At 38.3% G+C, this 11,679-nt stretch overlaps 1 long non-coding RNA gene across 1 annotated transcript in view; it reads left to right on the forward strand.

The window, feature by feature from the left end:
* Positions 1-7,898, forward strand: part of LOC134470947 (uncharacterized) — a 47,418-nt gene extending 39,520 nt beyond the window's left edge. The window contains exon 3 of the long non-coding RNA XR_010040221.1: positions 6,817-7,898. This is a non-coding gene — a long non-coding RNA (uncharacterized LOC134470947). The remainder of the gene's footprint in view (positions 1-6,816) is intronic.
* The last annotated feature ends 3,781 nt before the right edge of the window (positions 7,899-11,679 follow it).

Raw genomic sequence — 11,679 nt, forward strand, 5'->3', positions numbered from 1 at the left:
GCTAAAACTTAACACTCTTGCTCAGATTGTTTTTCACACAGCCAACTTACACTTTGAAAATTCTTTTCACTTAAAAATGTAATATTTAGAGTAAATCCTTTTCACTCAGATTTACAAAGCACTGGTTGTTTAGAATATTCACTTCACCAGTCCAATTACAAATCTGATGTTAGCCAATGGCTTTAATTTTCAGTACAAATGTTTGCCTTCTATTTAGAAGGATCTATATGCTTGGGCTTCTTTGCTTGAATTTTTCCTCCTTATCTGCTGCAGAAAATGCAAACGATGCCAATGATATCACCAAAGGGGAGAGAAAAGAGGGGGAACCATAGCAATGACAGCATCATGCGGTTAGGCATGATTAGAAAATTTAATAATTCGTATGTAAAAACCAAACCACAAGTCAGATCTCATGCAGGATCCTCCATGGGAAATGACACTCTCGTTGTACTGAAATTACATGATGGTAAATAGTATTAAAGACAAGGGAGTCCCTATCCTTTGTCTTGGACATTCTGAGCCACAGCAGGTAATCGATGGAGTAAGTTTGAGCCTGTGTGCTGATGTCCTCCGTGTGAAAATGACTGTGAAGTGATAAACATGTAGTATCCATAAGCCAGTGCCATTGAGGTGGTGGCACCCTTGGAGTACATTCACAGTGTGCAATGGAGGGGAGGCAACTGGCGTGTCTGGGATGGAGGATGCTTGGACCTCACAGGGGAGGATTTTTGCCAGTCTCTTAGTGCATTTAGAACTTGACATCACAGCCCTTTTGTGTAGAGTCAGTTTGTTTATGTATGCATTTGTAGCTCAGGTAAAGTCATTGATATATGAATATACATCTCTTTTAGAGATTGTTTCAGTCATTTGCAGGTAGCCATATTTGTAATTGTCATAAAATCTATCAGTAAGCATTGCTATTTTTTAAATGTATGATTCAAGTAGATCCTTTTGAAGTATTGTAATCAAAATTGTGGCAAATAAAATAAAATTCGGGTAAGTGACTTGTGGAAGAGTTTTCATTTGAATGTTTGTCCCATCATTTTAGTCTTTGGTAACCTCAAAAACACAGAGCTTTAAGACACTGAATCAGTGTGAACAAACTATTGTATAATTCATTATGATTTAAAAATAATTTACAAGTTTCACATGACTAAGGTACCCATTACACTCTTCACACAAAACAAATGTTTGGGAGGACTACAGAGACTGTTTACAGATTCAAAACCATAACTGCTAAATTAATTGTTGTTAAATTGCCTGCAGTTAATGAGAATGTAGTAAAATGTAGCTGATTTCAGTGAGAAACGTATTTTTTGGTAACAAGATTAAACACAGACTTTGTGAAACAATGATAGGGTAGACAAATCACCTTTTACTTCTCTGAAGTGTCACTGCATTTAGTTAACATCTTGAGAAAACCTTCATCTGAAGGTATAAATGATTAAGCCTTAGCTATCGTCAATGCTTTTTGAACCCTAGAAATTTTAAATCAACTTTGAGGCATGAAATTTTAGCATACTAATTTTTTTAGCATTTTGAGGCATCATTTCTGATTTGTAGTCTTAAATTTAGATTTGAATCTAACTTTCCTGTTTTTCTTTTGTCTCAGTAAAATGATTTTGCCTTTGATTTATAGAACAATAATAAATGGATTCAAGTATCATAACTAAATTTTTTTCAGGTTGCCAAAATTAAGGAAATAGCTTACCCTGCTTTTTAAACAGATTATAGGAACTGCAGTCTTTTCCAGTATTTTCACAGTTCTAAGATAGAGGGTACCGAATGCCCTCTGTACCTTCAGCAAATTACAAAATAGCTAGGAAATGGGGAGACTGAGGGTTACAGCAGGCAGTCTTTCACACAGGAGACCTTGGAATGTTGATTACTGTTCTAATAGGCTGTGGGTGGTGGTGGTGGTGGCAGCATGCAAGGCAATGACTGACTCAACTCTAATGAGAAGGAAGAAGGTCCTTCGTGGTCGAGGTGCTACAGAACTTAGACCCACTCATTGTTATGGAGATACTCTGGGTTCTGTGTCATGCTGGGGATGCATGTAGTAAGACAGAGTCCATTGAAGCAGAAAAAGGACAACTGGAAGATCAGGAACCTATAAATAGCCTTTCCCATAATGTTTGGGAACACTGTGAATCTTGGAAGGAAGGACAGATACATTTGGTGATGATAAATAAATGGTGCATGGGTTAAAATGGAGGAAATCCTGAGCATCTGAGCCTTAGAAATCTGGTGGATCATGAGGCTGTCATCAGGTGTATGTGTGCATTAGTAATTAGCCTTTTACAGCTAGATTTGGATGATCCGACTGAGCCTGTGGAGTGGAGCCCATGGGTATTAGGTATCACAGGGATAAGAGCCTGGAGCCTATCAGCAAGGATTACTCTTGGCCCTGGTGAAAACAGCCCATTTTCTAGTCTCGCTATTAGGCTATGTAAAAGTGGGTAGAACCACTTTTCAAGATTTGTTAGAAGAGAAATCAGAATGGTTCTTATGCAGACAATGCCAGAGCAAAAACATGGTTGGACAGAGCTTTCTACTTTGAACACAGTCAAACTAAAACAAACATAAGAGAATTGTAAGTATGGTGAATAGCCCAAACCACACATAAAAACCTTATGCATACATTGCAAAGAGAAAAGAGAGAAAGAACTTCATATACCATACACAGTCTAAAAGAAAGCCTTTGAAAGCATATTCCTTTTGCTATACTCTGTAGCATAGTTTAGTAACTCATAGTTACTAAACTATGAGTTACTAAAACTGGGGCTCAATGATTGGACAATTAAAGAGCAGAATAGGTTGGAAAAGAATGGATAAAATAAAAGCAACATTTGGAACCAAAACAACACCATTACACATCTAAAGAATGACCTGATAACGTGGAGACAGCAGGGAATTGAAGAATCTAAAATAGAGCTTAAGAAATGGAGTAAAAATTTAAGATAATTGCAGTGAATACAGAGGAAAACAACCAAAGGAAAAAAATTTCTCAAGGAAGTGTTTCTATTTTTTATTTTGTTTTTCTCCATAAAGAAGAAGCCAACTTTACAGTCACATAATTATTTGTATTTGTTTTTGCAAGCCTTGAACAGAATAGAAAAGATGGAGAAGGTGTAGCCCTTTGCTAAAGTGAGTTGAAATGCCAGTACTTCTAGAAATGGCTTTTCAATACAGTGATGGGATTGTTTTAAATCTCCCTAGTTTTATAAGGGAAAATAGTAATTCCCGTACTACTGCAGGCCCACAAAATTCTCCTCAACCCAAATTTTGGTTAACAGTGTGAAGCAGTTCCTTCCTATTTCACAATATTTTTTATACACTTTGCTTCTTATTTGCACATTTGGTTATCTCACACCAGAGAAATGATGCAGAAATTATTCAGAAGAAAGAAGATCTAAGGACGAGAGGAGTAAGGAAGGAAAGGGGAAAAGAACTAAAAAAAAATAAAAAAAGAGTCCATGGCCTTAAATGAAATCACTTGGGCACAAATGTTTAAATATCACATTGTTTCTCTAGTGGGAGAAACTGAAAGAGTAAATAAATACCAAAATACATAACAGATACCGGGAAATAGGAAGGGTAGCAGGATGGTGAGTGAGACTCATTTTGGAATTTAACTAAAATTTCAAAACAGACATGTTGTGACCTCTATTGTTATATTGTTATGTCCTGTTTTATCTCAATCTCCCCCTTATTGTTTCAAAAAAAATTATTTAGTCATTTCTTATGTTTGTCTTAAAGAAAAAATTCAAAAAAATTAGGATATATAAATAGTAACTCTTTTCGATTTCCTATTAACTTGTTTTGAAGTCCTGTAGTACTCCCACGATCTTGTTTTGACTGATTAGACTCTGTTCCATTCTATATGATAGTATCAAGTTTGAAGACATAGGCAACTACTTTGAAGACAATAAGATTCACTAAGATACCCATTCTGGTTTGACTATTGTCTTCTTTGGAAGTCCTGTAATGTTTACAATGCCTAAGTTTTATTGGTCTTGTTCTCTACTGTTTTGTCCAACTTTATAATATCTAATGAGATAGACAATTCTTTTTAAGGAAACAAGAGACAATGTTGATAACCATTGTTGATAACCTTGTACTCTGTTCTACACCATGTGCTATGTCTATCCTTGGTTTTGACTGACAGCTTTGTTTTGCCATATTTGACTGTATTCTCCCCCCCCCCCAAGAAAGTAATAAGCACTAAGGAGTAATAAAATCCAAGATGTGTAAAAAACAACAACAACAACAACAACAACAACAAAAACAAAACAGAAAATCAAGAATGTCCACATTCTACAGAGAGCTATTATTACATCTTGTCAACTTTCCTTTTGTGTCTCTTTGTATGGTAATGTAGGCAAAGTTATTTTTAAGTACAAAAAAATGAAAATAAATTAAATGAAGAGTGTGTTGAATTGGTTCCGATAGTCCAACTATGACCTCAAACTGATATAAACAAAAGTTAAGGGCGTGAGGATATTCACTGTGTTGTCTTGGCCGAGAAGGAGTCCTATGACTCCCCCCAACCCCCACAGTTATGTGCTCGCAAACCAAGAAAAATAGGGCTCAAGAGAATAGCTCATAGGATTTGGGGGTGACCTGAAGAGGTAGATTTAGTCCCTAACCCTGGACTGGTTTCTCACAGCAGCCTCGGTGAAAAAAATGCAAGGCAGAGCGGGAGGGGCAAGCGAGGGGCGTGCGCACCTGTTATTTAGGGAACCAAGACCTGGGCGGTTATGTTAGGGTAGCAGTGCAAGCCAGGTGTCCTTGCCCAGCAGGGATGCCGTGGGAGGCAAGCCCCGGGCCAAAGCAGGTGTTCCACATGAGAAGGCTGTCCTGGAAAACCCTGGGAACCACCTGTGCGTTCCTCTAGAGAAGGAGCTCATTGCCTGGAAAATGGCGTGGGTTAAGGAAGGAATCCGAGTGCTGAAGGAGGATTACAGTGTTTCAGCCCTTCGCTCTAATCCTACCTCTGCTTCAGCAAAGGAAAAGCTAGAACTGGAAAAAGAAGGCAGTGAAGGGAACAACATGCAATGTATTAACCACTGTTAATCTAGTATTTTATTTTCAAATTCTATATCATTGTTTTTATTCTTTTTTTTTTTTGTTAAAAAGAAGACAGAAGGAGAAACACAAGGAGCCTTAGTTAAGAGAAGAAAGTGTTTATTGGATATGAAATTGAGGTTTTAAACATAGGCAGGATTGGAAAGTTGAATAGCTCAAAATGCCCAAAAAGCATTATAGACTCTGGCTCAGATGTTTCTAAAGAAGAGCAGAATATAAGATAGATGATAGAAGACAGGGAGATAGAGGTTATGGGATGGGAAGGGGTCTAGGGTTGGGGAGAGAGGAGAGGAGGAGGAGGAGGGTTAGTCTAAAGGATCACGGTACCATATCTGTATGCACCTGTTCCCACCCAGGAAGTGTTCCTTATGCATCACAAACATATATAATAAAAACACTAAAAAGAGAGGAAGGAAAGAGAGATTTAAAATGGTGGTTATTGAAGATGATAAAACTTTCTCATGTTGGGCCTTCCCTGAATTCAGATTGCTCAGTTAATCTGTCCATTCTTGGAGACCAAAAAGTGATGTCATAGGCATTGTATAGGCAGCTAATTTTATTTATCTTTGGGGATGATTGACACATTTATGGTTAGAAACCGTATGAGTTTTTATTAATAATCTAAATTGAGTTAGGCCTCAGGACACAGATGATTGACGATATAATGGTTATTACCCAGGAAGCTTTTAACAACTTCTTTAATCCTGATGACTGTCTTTGAAATGAGGTTGGTAAATTTTACTCATAACACCCTTAGAATTATCACATCCCCCAGTGTTTCTAAACCAAATTAACTCAGATGTCAAGCTCCCATTTCTCAAGGATGTGAGGAGGTAAGTATCTGTCATATTTTGCAACTTTGGTCCACATTCCAGAATTTAAAAATCTTGCATGCAGATTTTAGAGAAATCTCTAAGTTTTTGTTCATATCAGTCACCTTAGACATATTAAAGGTCTCAAGCTCAGTGTCTTTCAATAAAGGATGGTTGTTATGCTTCTGGACTGACAGAATATATCTGCAAAGTCAGAGAATGACCCAGCATCTGCTGTAAAATCATTCCACTATAAATGAAAGATAGATGCTTGTGAAAACATTAAGGCCTAAAATATAAACTTCTCCAAGAAAACTGTGGCCCTTTTGAGTAGCAGAGTATAAAATTAAGATTTCAAAAATGATACAATGCAAAAGTTATTTTTGATTTTTTAAATGCTACAATCAGTGTCTATGTGACTTCTGATATACACAGACAATTTTTAAAAGGTACAAATAAATTTGGTATTTTACATTTGTATGCTATTGTTAAAAGATACTTTTTGCCTTTTAGTTGTTTCAGAAACCTTTGAAACATTATTAAGATAATAACCTAAATCACAAATCAATGATTAGTGTGTGATGAAAATGGCAATAAAATTATATGTCTGAATTCTTTAGCAGTAACCTTACTAAGCTTTTTGAAGAGATGAGTTGAAAACCTGCTATAGGTTTCAATTTGTTCACAATGTTGTGTAGAAAAATTTCAGTGATTCTGAACATTTTCCTGAATTTTAAATACAAAATGCAAGTTACTGTTGGTAAGCTGATGCCAGTGTCACTGTGTCATTGCAATTCTGCTTCAGAGCAGAGTTGGGGAGCGCTTGGAAGAGTGTGTGTGTGTGTGTGTGTGTGTGTGTCTGAAGCAAGAGCAAACTGCTGAAAATGTTTCTGTAATATTTTCTTTATGATCCCAGGGCTGTGTGCACACAGAGAAAATGCCACATGAGAAGCCAGGGAGGAGATGGCCATCTGTGAACAGAGAGGGCTGCAGGAGAAACCAAATCTCTAGTGCCTTCATCATGCACTCTGTCCTCTGGAAGAGGGGAAGAGGAAATTCAGCTGTGTGAGGCAGAAAAGGATTTTCTTCTCTGAGATGCAGCAGGGTGGGGGCCTGTTAGGCATCATTGGCCTGGCGATATTTCCTGGTGTCCTCATTTTCCAGCGCGGCTGGTAGAAGTGGAGAGTGGGTCCCAGCCCTGCAGTGCCTTCTGCTACCCGCTGCAGGGGTCTTTCCGCGTCCTCTCCCTCCATAGAGCTGCCATGCGCTCTTCTCCAGGGAACAGCTGTCCTGTTCTCAGATAGATGATGTTGAAGCTGTTAGTTTTTTCTTACAAATTCACCACTTTGCATCAGCAGCCCTTCTGGAATTCTCTACCAATGCAAGAATGTGGAAAACAAAGTGGAAGGGAAGGGAAACAATGGCAGCGTGAGGAACAAGAAAGAAAAAGATGGATCATGCAAGCCCGGAAATGCAGCGGTGGCAGAGTGACACCAGAAGTCACTTTCCATTTCTCCTGGAGGAACTGGCCTTTCTGGGCCGCCCTGCTCTGTGGTTTTCTGGTTTCTATAATTGAATGGATGTAATTAAATGGATATATGAATGGCATTGCTTATGATTATATAACAGTCCAAGCCGCTCAGTGTTGTGTGAAAGTGAATGAGCCCCACATTTTAGTAAGTTGTGAGCCTGCTTTGGCAGCTGTTGTACTGTGATAAATGATTGGAGAATTAATTAATTGAAGAGGTTATGATACTATTAAAATATATTTCTGCCAAGCAGCAATAGCGAAAATTCATTGTTAGTCAATGCGTGTTCACTATTCATTAACGAGATTTTTCCCCTTCTAGTATTATATGTATTCTTTTTGGAACACATCTCTATTAGATTGTGTATTAAAAATGTATTTATGGGACTGGGCACCAACTTTTATCTTCTCATAAAGGACGCTACTTTTATGAAAGAGGTCAACATCTCCTTGTTTCAAAGCTGCTTTTTTTTCCCCTCTCATGCTGTTTCATTTCCCCTCAGTAAATTTTAAGGAAGATTTTTCTTTGTATAGTTTTTGTTTTTGTGAAATATTCCTATTAAATAATATTTCATCAAGGGTGTTCTCCCTCCCCTCCCCTCCCTTCCCCTTCCCTCCCCTCCCCTCCCTTCCCTTCCCCTCCCCTCCCCTCCCCTCCCCTCCCCTCCCCTCCCCTCCCCTCCCCTCCCTTCCCCTCCTCTCCTCCATCTTTTTTTCTTTTGTTTCATGGTGGTGGTAAAATTGAAACCAAGGCCTTCACACTGAGCCACATCCCTAACCTTTTAAAAATTTTTATTTTGAGATCAGGTCTTCAGAGTTGGTAAATTGCCCAGACTAGGCAGGAACTTGTGATTTTTCTATCTCAATCTCTCAGAGTTCTGGGGTGATAGGAGTGTGCCACAATCAAGTATGTTTTAAATAGTCACATGTGCTCACTTGTCTTCTGAGTATCTGGAAATTATACCAAAAAAACTTGATACCAAAGAAAGGAATTTATGTTATAACAAGTGGCATTCTTAGATGATGACACTGAGGTCACTTAAGGTAGTTTGGGTGACTTAGGTGACACCTATGGTTTCCCCATCATCCACTCAGAGCAAGCGCACCCGTGTTTAGCATCCTGTGGGGCTGGCTGTTTCCTTCGTCAGGAGAGGCTGTACCTGAGACACAATTTCTGGGTGGGTGAAGGCACAGCTTACTTTCCCCAGGGAATTCCTATAAGCTACAGGACAGTGGGGTACAGTCCTTCCCCTGGAAGGAGAAGGCATGAAACACATAGAGCAGAGCATCTTGATCTTTATTTGCTTCTCTGTAGGCTGATGCCAAGATGGGGCCTGGCATAGTCTCTTTTCTGACCATTGTCTCACAGGTCTCCCCAGTAGTCCTGTGTGGCTCTGTGGAACCCACAGATCTACCTTGTAAGACGGAACCAATCGCTGATTCTTGAGAGCTATGACCCGAGGTCCTTCTCCACTTTTCTGGATTCTTGGAGGAGTAATTTCTTCTGTGCATCAAGGCTTTCATCAGGTCATGGTGGTTCTATTGTCCACCCATCTCAGTTCTGAGGACAGCCAGGGATTGTTGGAAGACGGACAATGTTTTTGTTCAGTGGTGCCCACTGCCCTTGACACTTCTAGAAAGAGTAAAATTATTCTGGGTAAAATTAATTGATAAAAAAATGTAAAGATGAACTAATTTTAGTGATCAAGGGAATCAGAATGAAAATATATATGTTTTCACTTAAAATAGACTTCCTATTACATTGGGATAGGAGAAAATGATATTCTTTAAAATATGTTAAGTGGCTAGACCGTCCAGTGACACATGCATAGATTTCGTGCGTAGCTTTGTTCTACTATAGGGTCACTACTCAGCTGCCATTCGACCTCTAAAAAACAGTGATAATATAAACAAGATTGCCCATAAAACACTTTTGAGATTTTTTTCACCTTTCCTTAATACTCTGGCCCAGAAGAATTAGTGGCCTGCGTAAATGCTTTGTTTTGTAGACTCAAACTTTCCTGTGGTAGTTCATAGGGTTAGATTTGGAGACTGGGGAGTTTTCAGACCTATTTGGCTCTCTTACGAAGTTGTATCTTTCAAGTCATTTGTTATTAGTGGCAAAGATGATATTTTGGACTTTCACGTACCTCACATATGTGTCTGTTTTTTAATCAGTTCAGAGCTTGGGAAAAGAATGGCACAGATTGGGCCTCCTTGGATTCTAGCATCTCCAGCATCTTCTCTGCTGGCAGCTGTTGGAATCATTAAAGATTACATGTAGTGCTGCTCCATTGATTGTTGGATGTGCTCTTGGTTAAACAAAAAAGGGGCACCACATTCCAAAGGCTTCAAAATAAGCATTTGGATCTGGAAACTTCAAGATGGTGCTCCACTAGAGAAATCTTCCTTCCAAGCCCAAGAAACAAGTCAACAGATCTTCTTTTCTAGTGCAGATTCTTTGCCTAGCCCCATCCTCACCGTGGCTTGGCTGTCTAGCTGGAATTAGATTGCTACAGTCTGTGAAGTCTGCAGTCATAGGTATTTCATGGCCAATTAGCTTAACTTTCTCCTGGCTGTTGGGGAATGCTTAAATGGCTTCAGAGGTCTCTACGGTGATGGATCATATTTTAAAGAAGTAATCAAGCATTAAAATTCTAACACTTAGAAGTCTAAGCTAAAATTCTATGACTTTACAAACATAATATAAATACATTTATTGAAATTACTGAGTTGGTTTGTTGGGCCTACAGTTCAAGCAGAAGAATCTTCATAGTTCCCTGAACAATAAAGTGAATTCTGGTTAAAATGGTATTGTTGAAAATATACAGCTGCTTAGAATTAAATCCTGTATGAAGCTAAGTCCATAGTAGTCTGGACATGGCTTCCTTGTGCATTGCTATGCCTCTGTGGGTCTGTTTGATGATTGCATTGTGAATTTTAGGAAATGTTCTTTGCTGATGTTATAGACAGCATAAATAAGAAAAACTCTTTTTAAAAAAATTACAGCAAAAGTATATAACTTGTAAATTTAAGCCTATGTGAATCAAACTATTCCTTTGATGGCCATGAGTTGTCAATGAGTTCATTTCATTGTAATGCTTTAGAGGTACAGGTAAAGTCGCTTTATGACAAACTGATGGTTTTCCTTGTGGGTGAATTTGTTATTATATTTGACTATACTGCTAGAGATGATATTGCCTGTCTAAAGGAAATGTGGATGGATTAGATTTGTCTAGGTTTTCTGTGGAGGATTAACAAATGTAAGAATGTGATTTGAGCATGGTAAATGGAAAGAATGATCCCCCTTCTCCATTCTCATATGCCATTTCAGTGCCAGAGGAATTCCATCCTAAGCCTTGAGACTTCTTAAGTATTATTTATATTCTCTTCCCATTTTACTTTTATTCTTTTTTTCTCAGATATGCTCATTTTCTTTTCTTCCTGATATGAATGACTTTTATCTGTAGCTCTCCTGTGCCACATCATGTTTTTTGAGACTGTGACTTCATGAAAGGAAGAATGGCATTGTACTTGCATGAGGATACTTGCATGGGATAGAGCCCAATAAGTATTTATTAACTAAATAAATGAGCTATTAGTATGCGAGTACACAGTAATTTTGTTATGTGGAGACTTCTTAGCACTGTATTATCTGCCTTTTTATTTTGTTACAGAAGACTACTTTGTGTATATTTGAAAGCAGAACAACTTTATCCTGATTTTCTTTCCTCTTCAACAGAATAGGTTTAATTGCAAAATACGCTTCTTTGCAAGTTCCGGTGCTGATTCATTGCTTTTCATTATTGTACTGGCATCTAACTGTGCATGCTTCGTCGCCCAAGCCTTCACCACTAATGAAGAAATACTTGAGAACAGTAGGATGGGCCGTGTGCTCTATCTTGTCTACTAACTGGAAAAAAAGTGACTCCTGCTTCCTGAATGTCTGCTAGCATTATTTGCCTTGTATTACCCGACTTGGGTTTAATATGGATATAGCTATGTATTTATATCCTCTGAAGGTCCTTGATAAGTGTTTTCTATACAGAATACAACTTCTATGTCTAAGAAATGTTTGAGCTTAATATTTATTGAATAAACTCATGTCTTGGCTGAACAAGTGAGTGAAATAGAGGTAGGATCTGCTCCAGACAAAGGAATGTGGTTTGTCATTCTTGAGAGCTGTGGAATTCCCAGCAACATATGACCAGGATGTAATCGATTTGCAAACCCAGCATAGGCATGTTTGCA

Source organism: Cavia porcellus, unplaced genomic scaffold (assembly GCF_034190915.1).
Source record: "Cavia porcellus strain 051 isolate PalLab524CR breed Dunkin Hartley unplaced genomic scaffold, mCavPor4.1 scaffold_1, whole genome shotgun sequence".
Classification (NCBI taxonomy): domain Eukaryota; kingdom Metazoa; phylum Chordata; class Mammalia; order Rodentia; family Caviidae; genus Cavia; species Cavia porcellus.